This window comes from Lissotriton vulgaris, chromosome 5 (genome assembly GCF_964263255.1).
Source record: "Lissotriton vulgaris chromosome 5, aLisVul1.2, whole genome shotgun sequence".
Lineage (NCBI taxonomy): Eukaryota > Metazoa > Chordata > Amphibia > Caudata > Salamandridae > Lissotriton > Lissotriton vulgaris.
In genome coordinates, this window is record NC_141693.1 from 1867035402 (window position 1) to 1867050614 (window position 15213).

Below are 15213 nucleotides of genomic sequence, written 5' to 3' on the forward strand. Positions count from 1 at the left end.
TGTGGCACATTTACATCTGCGTTTTGGTGCCTGGTGGCAGACACTGGTGCATTCAAATTCTACAACAACATTCTTACCACAGCATGCCCCCTTCTAGTGCTGATGCATAGTAGACTTGTTACCATTGTACACCCTCCCCCCTTTTGTCAGCGGGCAGTCAGCTCCCAGCACTCTCATTAGATTCTGCTCCTATTTCCTTACTGAGAAGATATGATTGATAGGGACCCCAATAGCTCTTGGGTCTACTGGTGGTGGGGGAGTAGTTCATTGTATGTATCTGCTTACATGTTGCAATAGAGCTGGGGGGCCCGAGTGTAAATAACAACACGGAATCCCACAGAACTCCCAAAAAGACACCCGAAGACGCGCTGGCAACAAAAAGGGAACTAGACTCAACATCTCATAACAACAAGATGGGCAAAACAGATAAAACTTACCGGCCATTCCACGGGCCTACTCAGGGTTCCCTCGGGCATCATCTGCCGGATCTTGCGGGATCCGTCGTCCATTCCCTCCCACAGGCGTTTATATGGCGGGTCTGCTCTTGTTACTGGATGTTCAAATTGCAGGCGTGCCTATGTTAGCGTGCCCCTGTGCTTTCCCTTCTGCTTGTCTTAGGTGTGTGCGAGGGGAACACAGGACGACACCCAGTTGGCGCGGCAGCTGCGAATCCACACCATGAGACCCAGTGCAGGAAGGCCACGCGGCGTTGCAGTGCATGCTGCTCCCTGCAACTCCTCCGCACGGCACCAGATACCTCCATCAGCCTCTCATCAGGTAGTGTCCAGTTGCAGCCCGGCCCCATGCGGTGTAGGCCCACAGGATCACTCACCGCTCTCACGGACCGGCGTTTCCTCATCGGAAGTCGCACGCCAGCCCCTCTGGGATGGCATACATGCTTTTTCAGGGTCTGCACTGAAGACCCCTGCACGCCACATTTTTCTCTGCTCCTGCGGGGGTTCCAGCAGTCACACAATGCATCCCCCAGGTAGTATAGTTGCGCAGGTTCTCACCGCCACTCTTTTCTCTCACTCAGCCTGCACGTTCCTCCTGGGGCCCGCATGTTGCAATTTGTAATTTGCAGGCTTCCTCCGTTAGTGCCAATTAAAACGCTATAAACTCGGAAACCTCGAGTTTCTCGGCTTGCTGTGGCTGTCCCCACTTCTCACAGCTTGCATTGGGGAGTTGTATTCGCAATGTGCACCAGGATTATGTCGGATTTTGGTTCCAGCCGTCGGAGCTCCCTAAGTTAGCTGCCCTCTTGGAGTCAGGCAAGCTCCCTCCGAGTATGCTGACAGTTATTTAGTTCTGAAGAGTGCACCTATTGATGGGTTTGGCTTAACCACTGAGCAATACAAGATATAGTTCAGAGACACCCAGAAGGCACACACCCAGGACTGGGTAGATTTCATTGGTAGTGCTGTTAAGGCTCTGAAAGGCTGGCTTCATGGAAACAAGGTACAGGACTATGAAGGATTGTACAGTTTGATAATGAGGGAGCATATCCTTTATAACTATCAGAACCAACTTTTGCACCAGTACCTGGTGGACTCTGATATGACCTCTCCCCAAGAATTGGGAAAGAAGGCAGGCAAATGGGTCCGCACCACAGTCAAACAGAAACACCATGGTGGTGGAGTTGACCAGAAGAAGCAAGATTCTTCTAAACCCCAGGAGAAGGGTGGGGAGAAGGGCAGAGACAAAAAGGAGTCTTCTCAAGGTCCTCAAAAACCTGCATCGGGGGGGGAGTACCAACACTAAAAAAAGTCAAAAAGAAACCTTGGTGTTATTTATGTAATGTAAAGACCCATAGACAAGAGATGCTGATTGTCCAAATGCCAAGAAACCTACTAACACTGCCCCTAAGTCAACCGCGCCCTCTAGCCCAGTACAAGTGGTAGTACGGCAACCAAGGGATTTGTTGGGTTAACCTTGGGTTCTGAGGTGGGTTCTGGCCTAGTCAGAACTCCAGCTTAGGTTGTTCTAGTCTGTGATGGTGGCATTGATCCTGCCATTTTACTAGTAAGTCACACTAGCTTGGGCAAGTACAGGCAACAGCCTTTGATAAATGGAAAGGCAGCAATAGCTTTCTGGGACGCAGGGGCCAGTATCACCATGGTGACAGAGAAACTTGTGTTCCCTGAACAAATCATACTTGGACAAATTTACCAAGTAACCAACGCTAGCAATGTCAGGACTGATCATTCCTTGGCAGTTTTGAATCTCAGCTGGGGAGGGGTAACTGGACCTAAGAGTTGTGGTATCTCCAGACCTACCTGTAGATTGTCTGTCGGGCAATGATTGAGAGACTTCAGCCTGGTCTGAAGTAGAGTTTAGGACACATGCAGAAATTATGGGCATTTCTATGTTGTAACTAGGGCTCAGGCCAAACAGCTCAGCACTGAGGGAACACTGGATACTGGAAAAATGGACCAGCTTGCTCCAAAGAGAAGGATCAGGAAGGGCAAGGAACTATCCTCCTCCAAACTCCCAGTGACGATCAGTCTCCTGAGGGAGATGATCTCAGTCCCTGTGAAGGAACTGTCCCAGAGGAACTTGAACCTGACCCAGCAGAGTTCTTGGGGGCAGGTGGCCCTTCCAGGGCAGACTTCAGTTTGGAGCAGCAATCCAGCCCCTCTCTTGAACCCCTCAGACAGCAAGCTGCTGCTGAGAAAGAAGGGAATGTCAGTGGGCCCCATAGGATCTATTGGGAAGATGGGCATCCGTATTCTGAAGGTAGAGACAACCAAGCCTGGTGCCACCAGGAGTTTGGTAATACCTCAGAAGTTCAGGAGTTTTCTTCTCTCCCTGGCACATGACATGCCCCTGGCAGGAGACCTTGGACAAAGTAAGACTTAACACCAGATTGTCCCTCATTTTCACTAGCCCCATATGTCTGAGGACACCAAGGAGTTTTTGTCGCTCCTGTGTCACTTGCCAAGCCAGTGGTTGGGGTTCCATTTGAGAGGGTAAGAATTGGCATTGTTGGTACCTTGAACCCTCCAACTGCATCTGGACTCAGTTACATCCTAGTGATAGTGGATCATGCCACTAGGTATCCAAAAACACTTTCCCTTAGACCCACTACAGCTCCTGTAGTGGCCAGGGCCCTCCAGGGATTCTTTTCCAGAGTGGGCTTCCCTTAGTCGGTCTTAACAGACAGAAGTACCAACTTCATGTCTGGTTACATAACTGCAATGTGGAAAGAGCGTGGAGTAAACTATACGTTTAGCACACTCTGCCATCCACAGTGTAATGGGCTCGTTGAAAGGTTCAAGAAGGCCTTAAAGGGTATGATCATGTGACACCCAGAAAAAGCTCAGGTGAAAATGGGTTGTCTTACTACCCTGCCATCTCTTTGCCTACAGAGAGGTTCCTCAGAAGGTGGTTGGCTATAGCCCATTTGAACTTCTGTTTGGATATCCAGTTAGGGGATTGGGTCTAGTTAAGAAGGTCTGGGAGCAACTTCTCAAACCTCCTAAACAGGATGTTGTGGACTACGTCCTTGGCCTGCGTTCACGTATGGCTGAGAACATGAAGAAGGCCAGTAAAAACCTTAAGGCCAGCCAGGATCTTCGGAAAGCCTGGCATGACCACAAGACTGTCCTGACTGTTTACCAGCCGGACCAGAAAATGTGGGTGTTGGAGCCTGTGGCCCCAGCATCCCTCCAAGACAAAGGAAGTGGGCCTGCACTATCCTTGAAAATAAAGGTGAGGTAACCTACGCTTAGACCTGGGCACTCCAAGAAGTCCCTACAGAGTACTTCATGTGAACTCACCTAAAACTTTTTGTAGACTGGGCTGACATGAGCTTGCTCCTTGCCACTGATGAGGGACAGGAAGAAGAGAGTGACCCGCTCCCTGATCTCCTCTCTCAGAACCCTGTTGATCGGTCAGTTGATGGAGTAGCTTTGGCTGGAAGCCTCACTGACCAGCAGCAAGCTGGTTGCAGGAAGGTCTTCAATCAGTACAAGCATATATTCTCTCTTACACCCAGTCAAACCACCTGGTGTACCCATGAAGTCTGCCAGTAAAGAACAAACTTTACAGACAGCCTGACCATGTCAGAGACTGCATCAGGACAGAGGTCCAAAAGATATTGAAATTGGTAGTCATTGAGCCTTCAGATAGCCGCTGGACTTGTCCAGTAGTCCTGGTACCAAACCCTCACACCAAGGGTGGTAAAAGAGAGATGAGGTTTTGTGTGGACTTAAGAGGCCTCAATGCAGTCACTAGGACTGATACCCGTCCTATTCTAGAGGCAGATGAGCTCATAGATACCTTGACCGCAGCCACGTTTTGGAGTATATTTGACCTGAGGGCTGGCTGCTGTCAAATCAGACAAACTGAAGGTGCCAAGCAAAAAACAGCACTTTCAACTCCCCAGTGTGCACTATCAATTTATTTTGATGCCCTTTAATCAGAAAAATGCACCTGCCACATTTCAGAGGCTGGTGAACAAAGTCCGAACAGGTCTGGAAGCCTATAATGCAGCACATCTAGATGGTATTGCTGTCTTTAGCTCCACCTGGGAGGATCTCCTGGTCCACTCCTGAAATGATCTGGAGGCCCTGCAAAAGGCAGGACTCCTTATTAAGGCTGCCAAGTGCCAGACCGGGCAGAGCAAGGTTGTGTATTTGGGCCACCTGGTAGCTGGAGGCCTGGTTCAGCCCTTGGAGAGCAAAATCCAGACCATCATAGACTGGGTTGCTCGCACTTCCCAGGCTCAGGTCAGAGCTTTCTATGGCCTGACTGGGTACCTCGGGGGCTTTGTTAAGGGGCATAGGTCCATTGTGGCTCCCCTAGAAGATCTCACCTCCAAGAAAATGCCAAAGAAAGTTCAGTTGACAGTTAGCTGTCAAAATACATTTGATGACCTGAAGCAGACCATGTGCAATACTCCCATTTTGCAAAGTCCTGACTATTCCAAAACGTTCATTGTCCAGACAGATGCATCTGAGATAGGGGTAGGAGCTGTTTTGTCACAACTGAATGCAGAGGGCCAGGACCAAACAAAAGGTTGACCACCAGGGAAAAACGTTGCTCAGCTATAGAATGGGAGGCCTTTGCTGTGGTCTGGGTTGAGACCATACCTGTTTGGTACTATCTTCGTTGGTCAGACAGACCATAAGCTCCTCTTATGGCTTAAACAAATAAAGGGTGAAAATACTAAACTTTTCAGGTGGTCTATTTTCCAACAGGGGATGGACTAGTCGGTGGAACATAGGCCTGGGAGTAATCATGACAACGCAGATGGACTCTCCAGATATTTCCAGTTAGAAAATGAAGGCTCAACTGGGCAAAGTTAGTCTCATCTTACGTTTTGAGGGATGGGTTGTGTAGGAAAGTAGGATCTGCTTTCATGGTCCCCCCCACTTTTGCTGGTGTCTATGGGGCTGATTCACAGAACTAATCTGAGACAAAATCCTAGACTTACTACTTTTGGTATTCACAGAAGGCATTTAGTAGAAGTAAAGTTAGGATTTTCTCTTAAGTTCGGATTTTCTCTTAAATTCGGATTTTCTTTTAAGTTAGGATTTTGTCTTAAGACCAAACCTTAAAACAAAATCCTAATTTAAGACAAAATACTAACTTAAAACAAAATACTTACTTAAGACAAAATCCCCCCGGCCATATATATGGTTTAAGTGCTCCCTAGAATATTGGTCGAGCCCACCACGACTTATAGGGGTCGTGGTGTCCCGATGATGAAGCATGACACCACTAGGGTGTGTGAGGGAATAAAAAAGAAAAAGAGTTTCCTCCTTCACCTTTGCTGAGTGGTATTACACCCACTACTTCATGTAGGGACATTCCACCATTGCCTTATTAAACACCTAACCGTAGATATAACCATCCCTGACGGTTAGATCAAGAGGGGAGTAACTGTACGTGGACTAGTGTTGAAAAACAAGGGATGGTGTACTCCTCCTTCAGAGTTTCTCTCAGCCCTTTTTGAATACTGAAGCACTCCTGTTCCTCAGTATTTGTTGTGTAACCATGATCAGAAGCCTGCCTGAGGCCCTGTGAAAAAAGTAGGTATCTTATTACCATGCCTGTTTGCTTAGAGAGAGGTGCCACAGAGAGCTGTTGTATGGGCTTGGGAGCAAGCTCCTCGGAAGGTACCACAGGATGTAGTGAGCTACATGCTAGCCTTCAGAAGCCAGATGGTTAAGTTATGGAATCAACTTTCAGTAACCTTGAAGCCAGCCAGGAAGTCATGAAGGAGTGGCATGAGAAAAATTCTACCACTGGAATTTCAACCTGGTCAAAAAGTGGGAGTGATGGAGCCGGTAGAGCCCAGGACACTCCAGGACCACTGGAATGGGCCATATGAGGTGATTGAAAGAAAAGGTGGACCTCAATACCCCTAGGCCCCCCCACAGGGCGATGCATTTAAATCGCCTCAAACCACATTTTGAGAGGTCTGAGATCACCATGCTGGTGATGACTGATGGCGAGGAGGAAGAGGAGAGTGGACCACTCCCGGACCTCATGGAACTACAAGGAGAAGGTAGGATCTATGGAAAGAGTGATCCTTTACCCCACTAACTTGTGTACAACAGACTGCCACCAAGTGTTGGGGCAATACTTGTTCTCCCTTATCCCTCTGGATACCCACCCAGGACTACCCATGATGTGGACATGGGGAACAACCTCCCTGTTAAGAATAAATCTTACAGGTTGTCAGATAAGGGGAGGTCCAGCGTTAAGGCTGAAGTGTCCAAGGTTCTGGTGTTGGGAGTGATAGAACCCTCCAGTAGCTCCTGGTCCAGTCCTGTGGTTCTGGTACCAAAAGGTGCCCTTCTGGGGACCACACCTCAACTGAGGGTCTGTGTGAATTACAGGAGGCTAAATTCTGGGAATAAAAATGAAGCTCACTCCACCCCATGGACTGATGAGCTGATTGATCGGTTAAGGGCTGCCCTGTATCTCAGTACCTTTGATCTTACATCAGGATACTGGCAGATCGCCCTAACAGAGGGAGCAAAGGAGTGGTCCACCTTCTCCACTCCAGAGGGTCACTATCATTTTTGGGTGATGCGCTTTGGATTAAAGAATGCACCTGCCACCTTCCAGACACTGGTAAACCAGGTCCTTGCTTGTATCGAGGCCTTGTCTGCTGATTATCAGGATGACATGGCTGTCTTCAGTAGAAGTTGGGAGGACCACTTTTTTCACCTCCAGGAAGGGCTTTAGGCTCTGCAACAGGCAGAGCAAATGCCAGGGGTCTGTGTTGTACTTGGGACGCCTTGTGGGCAGGAGGAAGGTGCAACTCCTTCAGGCCAAGATAAAAACCAGCACACAAAGATGAAGATCAAAGCATTATTGCATTCACCAGTCCTAGCATCCCAAAAGGTAATGTACAGCGAAAAAAGGTGCAAAGGGGCTTAGGACACAATCCCCTATGTCCCAAATAGAGAGACAAAAGGTCAATTCCCTTTATCACTCTAAAACAATATACACAAGCTAGCCCCGCACTCTTCAAAAAGGTTCAAATGTAGGCTTTTACATCTCATTTAGCTGTATCCATGTTACAAACGATCTACAGTACACAGTTGTTTTCCCAATTAAAGAAGTGGGTGAAAGCTTTTGAACTTTATGATTTATTCTTTATTCATGTTCTTGAAATTGAAACAGCCAATGCGTTTTGTCCTCTATCGGACTTCTTCAGGGATATTAAGTACACAAAACAAAAATGCTATTTACAATAACGATGACAAACATTTCAAACACAGTTTCTTTTTTTTTTTTTTTAAACCAGATCTTTCTAAGAACAGCCATAGATTGTACATATTATACACATGTATTAACATGGGGAAAACATTCTTACAGTGTTGTTTTATTTAGTCAAAACATCTGAATAATAAACAGGGCAGGAGAATTTATGGAAATCCAAACATTTTTATGGTAATATACCACCCAATTTCTGAAAATGAAAGCATCACCCACTTATTAAACAGAATATACATAAAAAGTAAAATTCCTTGTTTGGTTCTGTAGATTATCCTGTCACTCTATAACGAGAAAAAGTGCCCATACCTTGAAAGGTAAGTATTCTTGGTTCATAGAATTGATCTTAGTAAATTGAACCCAATAAGTCTATAGAAAAAATAATATACAAATACATACACGTGTAAGGTTACTGCTTCCAGCGTCACAGAATGGTGCATATTGTCAGTTTTTATTTTTTAACTTTGTCTATTATAAGGATAAAGTTCAACAGGACCTAACATGTATTGCTTAATGGCACTTTTGTTATATTCATTTAATAACAAAATGCCTAATTTTCAACTTATTTCGTATAATTTATCAAAATCACCTCTAAAACCTAATTGCACCCAGCTCTCTGTTATGGTTATTTCTCATATTCAATCTACTGTATAATATATGTGTTAGACTCAACACTTACTTGAGAGTTGTATATATTCAAAAATAGCTGTATAATATCAGCTTTATGGCTCAGGAGCCAAGAAAAGTGTATCCCGAAAGAATTTAAACAAGACGGAACATATGTCACAAACAAAATCTTAAAAATCCTTATGAGTATTCACTAAAATGGTCTATATTGCATTAATAATTTTAAAAACAGTATTGGCTCCAATGCCCTCTTTGCATTTATGGCTACTTATTTATGTCGGGATCAAAAGAACACCTGGTACATTTCTATACAGGGAGCGGCTTTTAAATAAACATTTTCACGCTGTATTGCGTTCATAATTTAAAAATAGCATGATCTAGGTTCCGGGAAATAAGAACGTTCCGGCCGCCATCTTTGACCGTAAGGATCATGAAAAAGGCAGGTAATCATACATTATTCACCCACCAACAAAGCCAACACAGTTAGCCATAAAGGGTAGTGTGAGCAATACAATAATCCATACTTGAATCTTCGTTTGATTGCAACCGTGATCAACATTTATATATGGGTATCTTGACTAAATATCATTGCTATCTAAAATAGTGATTCCTAAGGCGCCCATCTTTGTATGTAGTCGGATACAATTTAAGCAAACACTGATGTCTTTAAAGAGTTTACAATAAGAGTCAACAAAAGAACGAACCTTCGTACTAACTCGTAATTACGATATGCTCATGACCGGTAATACTCTTCCCAAGTTTTTGTTATAAGCATCAAGTCTTCATGTATACTCACAGCGAAAAGTTAGCGCCTCGTCTCTCATGCGGTCATCTGGTTCGAATGGCTTCACAGGGAACACAGAAGCTGCGTGTTTTTAAATGTTAACTTAATTGGATAATCACCCAATTAATCAAAATAATCACGCACTTAATTTACCTTGCGATGCATATTGTAGCCATATTTTCCAATTTTTCAATTTCTGGTTAGGACTTATCTTTTTTCACTTTTTTGTTTTGCAACCCATCATGACTGTTGGCATGAATATGTTGAGAATAGTTATTAACAACACTAGGTACCAGAGGGTCTCAAGAAAAAGCGCCCATGAATGTAAAGAAATTACCCAAGTCACCCGCACCACTAAATCAATGCAACACAGGAATTTCTCAAAGGATGAGGAAATTACCCATCAGTCACCATTCGGATCCGCCCTTCATCATTTGGGATTTTGTCCGAACCACCCGTCTGAGAAAAATCAGTGCCACAAACAGAGGTCAACCCGGTGGTAAGGGGGTCCCTCAGAGGCTATGGACATTAACAGTGTGGTCTACCACTCGATGATACTGAGTGGACAAAAATATGGGACTGGGGTGTGCAGTGCAAGAAAAAGTGAGTGAGAAAAGAAACCAAGACAAAAGAGTGTGTTAAAATTGGTTTAGAAAAGGCACAAGATAATATTTATTCTATGCGTGCCTTATACACCAAGATTAAAAATATGTGCGGCCTTAAGCAGTCTGATTATGTAGACTGCCTGAGGTAGGGGTGGTCTGACCCACCCCTACCTCAGGCAGTCTACATAATCAGACTGCACATATTTTTAATCTTGGTGTATAAGGCACGCATAGAATAAATATTATCTTGTGCCTTTTCTAAACCAATTTAACCAAGGGCGGATCCGAATGGTGACTGATGGGTAATTTCCTCATCCTTTGAGAAATTCCTGTGTTGCATTGATTTAGTGGTGCGGGTGACTTGGGTAATTTCTTTACATTCATGGGCGCTTTTTCTTGAGACCCTCTGGTACCTAGTGTTGTTAATAAGTTTTCTGGAAATTGTATCCAGAACGTGGTCTATAAACCTCCCCTAGGTCCTCCTCCACCGTAGTGTTTTTGTATGTTGAGAATAGGTCTATAGATGTGACACATCGGGCGCAGGGCCGATTGGCCACGATGTGTGGGTCTTTGTACAGGACTCCATTCCAAGATGGCGCCCACAATGAGATCTGATACGCATCATTCAAAGTGCGACGCACAGTAACAAGTGTGTGATAATTTTGATTAATTGGCTACAAGATCACCCGCAGGGATCACACCAACGGATTCGGAGGAGGAATCGCCATCGTCCACAAGAACAGCATCAGGGTCTCGACTAGCACTGACGACGTGCTCAGCACCGCCGAAATAATGCATTTCCAGATCCACACAGACCCTAATTCCACCCTCAGAGGCACCCTCGTCTACCGACCCCCCGAACCCTTCCCCCAGTTCAGTGACTCCATCGCCAACTTGATCAGCACGCACGCCCTGACCTCCACCGACTACATCCTTCTCGGAGACCTGAACTTTCACCTTGAGAACAACAACCACAACAACTCCACAACCCTGATTGATAACCTCGCCAACTTGTCACAACGCCCACCCACTCCGCCGAAGACCAACTACATGCAAACCTCACTCTCAGCCCACCCACCAAACCCTCCAACACCAACGACGCTGCCCACAGCCTCAGACGCTGGATTGAGGACTGCGCCAACACCCTCGTCCCGCTGAAGAAACCCCCCCACAGAGACACCAGCAAGAGGGCCACCTGATTCACCCCAGAACTCCTAGCCTCCAAGCAAGCCTTCCGGAAACTAGAGAAGAAATGGCACAGTGAACAAACTCCGGAGAGCCACGCAGCACACAAGGACGCCATCCATAACCACCACCACATCAGGGCGGCCAAGAGGACCTCCTTCAAAGACCGCCTCGACAACAACGCACACAATAGCTAGGAGCTCTTCAACATCGTGAAGGAACTCTCCAACCCCAGCTCCAACACCAAAGAAATCCCGCCGTCGCAAGCCCTGTGCGACTCCCTCGCCACCTTCTTCCACCGCAAGATAGAGCAGACATCCACGACAGCTTCAACGCCCAGACAGCCCCAACAGACAGCAACACAACAGACCCTCTGTACACCATCGACCACGACCCCCTGCAAGCCTGGGCCAGCATGAGCATCGATGACACCATCAAGACCATGCGCTCAATCCACTCCGGCTCTCCGTCGGACCCATTCCCGCACCACGTCTTCAACAGAGCAAGCAGCACCATCGCACCTCACCTGCGCAGCGTCATCAATCTCTCCCTTGAGACAGTGACCTTCCCAGAGATCTGGAAACACGCCGAGATCAACGCCCTACTCAAAAAACCTAAGGCAGACTCAAGAGACCTCAAGAACTTCCGGCCCAGCTCTCTGCTCCCCTTCCCGGCCAAGGTCATCGAGAAAACCGTCAACAGACAGCTAACCCGATACCTCAAAGAAAATAGAATTCTGGATCCTTCCCAGTCAGGGTTCCGCAGCAACCACAGCACCGAGACTGCCCTCATCGCCGCCACGAACGTCATCAGGACCATGCTGGACAACGGGGAGACCGCAGCACTCATCCTCTAGACCTCTCTGCCGCCTTTGACAGCGTCTGCCACCGCACACTACGCGCACTCCTACATGCCGCAGGAATCCAAGACAAGGCTCTGGATTGGACCACCTCCTTCCTCTCCGGCAGAACCCAGAGCGTCCGCCTCCCCCCATTCCGTTCCAAAGCCTCCGACATCATCAGCCCAACGCTGTTCAACATTTACATGGCCCCCCTCGGACACGTAGCCCGACAGCACAACCTCAACATAATCTCCTACGCCGACAACACTCAGCTGATCCTCTCCCTCACCTAGGACCCCATCACAGCCAAAGCCAAAATCCACGAAGGAATGAAGGCTGTCGCCGACTGGATGAAGACCAGCTGTCTGAAGCTGAACTCGGACAAGACGGAGGTCCTCATCCTCGGCTCCAACCCTTCAGCCTGGGACGACTCCTGGTGGCCGACGAGACTTAGGGCAGCCCCGACACCCACCGACCATGCACGCAACTTGGGAATCATCCTCGACTCAACGCTCTCAATGACCAAGCAAGTCAACGCCGTCTCCTCCTCCTGCTTCAACACCCTCCGCATGCTCCGCAAGATCTACAGATGGATCCTGACAGATACAAGAAAGACAGTCACCCAGGCTCTCGTCAGCAGCAGACTTGACTAGGGAAACGCCCTCTACACGGGAGCCCCAACCAGGCTCATCAAACGACTACAACGCATCCAAAATGCCTCAGCACGACTGATTCTCGGCGTAACACACCACGGCCACATAACCCCCCACCTGAGAAACCTGCACTGGCTCCCCGTCACCAAGAGGATATCCTTCAAGCTCCTCACCCACGCACACAAGGCACTCCACAAGACTGGCCCAGCCTACCTCAACAGACGGCTCTCCTACATGCCCAGCCGCCAGCTACGCTCCGCCGACCTCTCACTCGCCACCGTCCCGCGCATCCGAAGAACAACCACCGGTGGGAGATCCTTCTCCCAGCTCGCCGCCAAGACATGGAACACCCTCCCACTGAGCCTACGACAGACCCAAGACCTGCTGACCTTCAGGAGGATACTCAAGACCTGGCTGTTCGATCAGTAGCGGCCTCCCCAACACCTTGAGACCCTCGCGGGTATGTAGTGCGCTTTACAAATGATTGATTAATTGATTCATTCATTCATTCATTCATTGGGTGATTATCCAATCTCGTTAACATTTAAAAACGTGCTGCTTCTGTGTTCCCTGTGAAGCCATTCAATCCAGATGACCGCATGAGAGACGAGGCGCTAACTTTTCGCTGTGAGTATACATTAAAGCTTGATGCTTATAACAAAAACTTGGGAAGAGAATTGTCGGTCGTGAGCATATTGTAATTACGAGTTAGTTCAAAGGTCCGTTCTTTTGTTGATTCTTATTGTAAACTCTTTAAAGACAGAATCAGTGTTTGCTTCAATTGTATGCAACTACATACAAAGATGGCCGCCTTAGGAATCACTATTTTAGACAGCAATGATATTTAGTCAAGATACCCATATATAAATGTCGATCACGGTTGCAATCAGCCGAAGATTCAAGTATAGATTATTGTATTGATCACGCTACCCTTTATGGCTAACAGTGTGTTGGCTTTGTTGGTGGGTGAATAATGTATGATTACCTACCTTTTTCATGATCCTTATGCTCAAAGATGGCAGCCGAAATGTTCTTATTTCCCGGAACCTAGAACGTGCTATTTTTACTTTATGAACGCTATACAGCCTGAAAATGTTGATTTAAAAGCCACTTCCTGTATGGAAATGTACCAGGTGATCTTTTCATCCCGACATAAAGAAGTAGCCATGAATGCATAGAGGGCATTGGAGCCAATACTGTTTTTAAAATATTAATGCAATATAGACCATTTTAGTGAATACTCATAAGGATTTTTAAGATTTTTTTTGTGACATATGTTCCGTCTTATTTATATTCTTTCAGGATACACTTTTCTTGGCTCCTGAGCAATAAAGCTGATATTATACAGCCGTTTTTGAATATATACAACTCTCAAGTAAGTGTTGAGGCTAACACATATATTTTACAGTAAATTGAATATGAGAAATAACCATAACAGAGAGCTGGGTGCAATTAGGTTTTAGAGGTGCTTTTGATAAATGATATGAAATCAGTTGAAAATTAGGCCTTTGTTGTTAAATGAATATAACAAGAGTGTCATTCAGCAATACATGTTAGGTCCCGTTGACCTTTCTCTTAATAACAAAGTTAAAAAATAAAAACTGACGTTAATATGCACCATTCTGTGACGCTGGAAGCAGTAACCTTACACGTGTATCTATTATATATTATTTTTTCTATGGACTTATTGGGTTCAATTTACAAAGAACAATTCTATGAACCAAGACTACTTACCTTTCAAGGTATGTGCACTTTTTTTTCGTTATAGAGTGACAGGATAATCTACAGAACCAAATAATGAGGTTTACTTTTTATGTATATTCTGTTTAATAAATGGGTGATGCGGGGGAGGAGCCAAGCCAGCGACCGAGATGGCCGCATAGACGCTCGGCTCCGTGAGCCCTTTCACCCCGCGTATACATCCTGGCTATTATCCTGAGCCGTAACGGCATATTTAAGTAGGCAAAGGAGAACTACCACTTACCGCCTGCTCCTGAGACTTCTGCGTGCGGCGGACCCGGAGTTATGTCCCCGACTCTTCTGAGGCCCTCGCGGCGCTGGGACCGGGGTGTCACCTGAGAGGAGCAGCCGGCCGCGACTGCGACAACAGTGGCCACTGGTGGTGGTGTGTAGCCGGCCGGAGGACGCCGGTGAATTGATGGGCCGATGGAGGCAGCGACGACCCAGTCCACTTAACGGAGTGCCTCGTGGGACTGCATGGCAGAGCAGGGTCGAGGGGGGTGCACAATATCTAGCCCCCCCCTCCCCAGTTCCGTGTCCGGGCATACTCAAGAACTATCCCCGGAATTGGCGGGCGGCTCCCGGGGGGCGGCAGAGAGTTTGTTTAGCCTTTTGGTGACTCTTCTCCGGGGAGCCTGCCTTGCTTTTTTGAGTCCCGGTTGTGGATCCTGTTGCGCCCTGGTTTGGGGCCCGGTCCAGGAAGACGTGGCCGGATCGGCTAAGATGGCGGCCGGCGGCCCCTTGTGCGGCCCACATCCAGGTCAAGCAGCTGCCGGGTGGATGAGATCAGGGGACTGGTGGCGCGAGAAGGAGCCCACGTCCAAAGATGTACTGGCTGCACTAACGAATATGCACGAAACCCTGATCTGTAATGCCCGGGACTTGGTAAGCAGGATGGCCGCCATTGTTGTCCCGCCGTTCCACGCGGGCACAGTTCGTCCTCAACGGAGTGCCGACGCGCCCGCTTTTGTGTCCATGCGGAGTGCTCCAGCTACATCTACGTTCCTGGAGCCGCTGAAAGACCCGGCTCCTGTTATTGCCCTG

At 47.2% G+C, this 15213-nt stretch overlaps 1 protein-coding gene across 1 annotated transcript in view; it reads left to right on the forward strand.

Moving 5' to 3' along the window:
- The window catches only part of ZPBP2 (zona pellucida binding protein 2), a 901537-nt gene that overhangs the window by 295426 nt on the left and 590898 nt on the right, over positions 1-15213 (forward strand). The gene's annotated exons all lie outside the window — the stretch shown is intronic.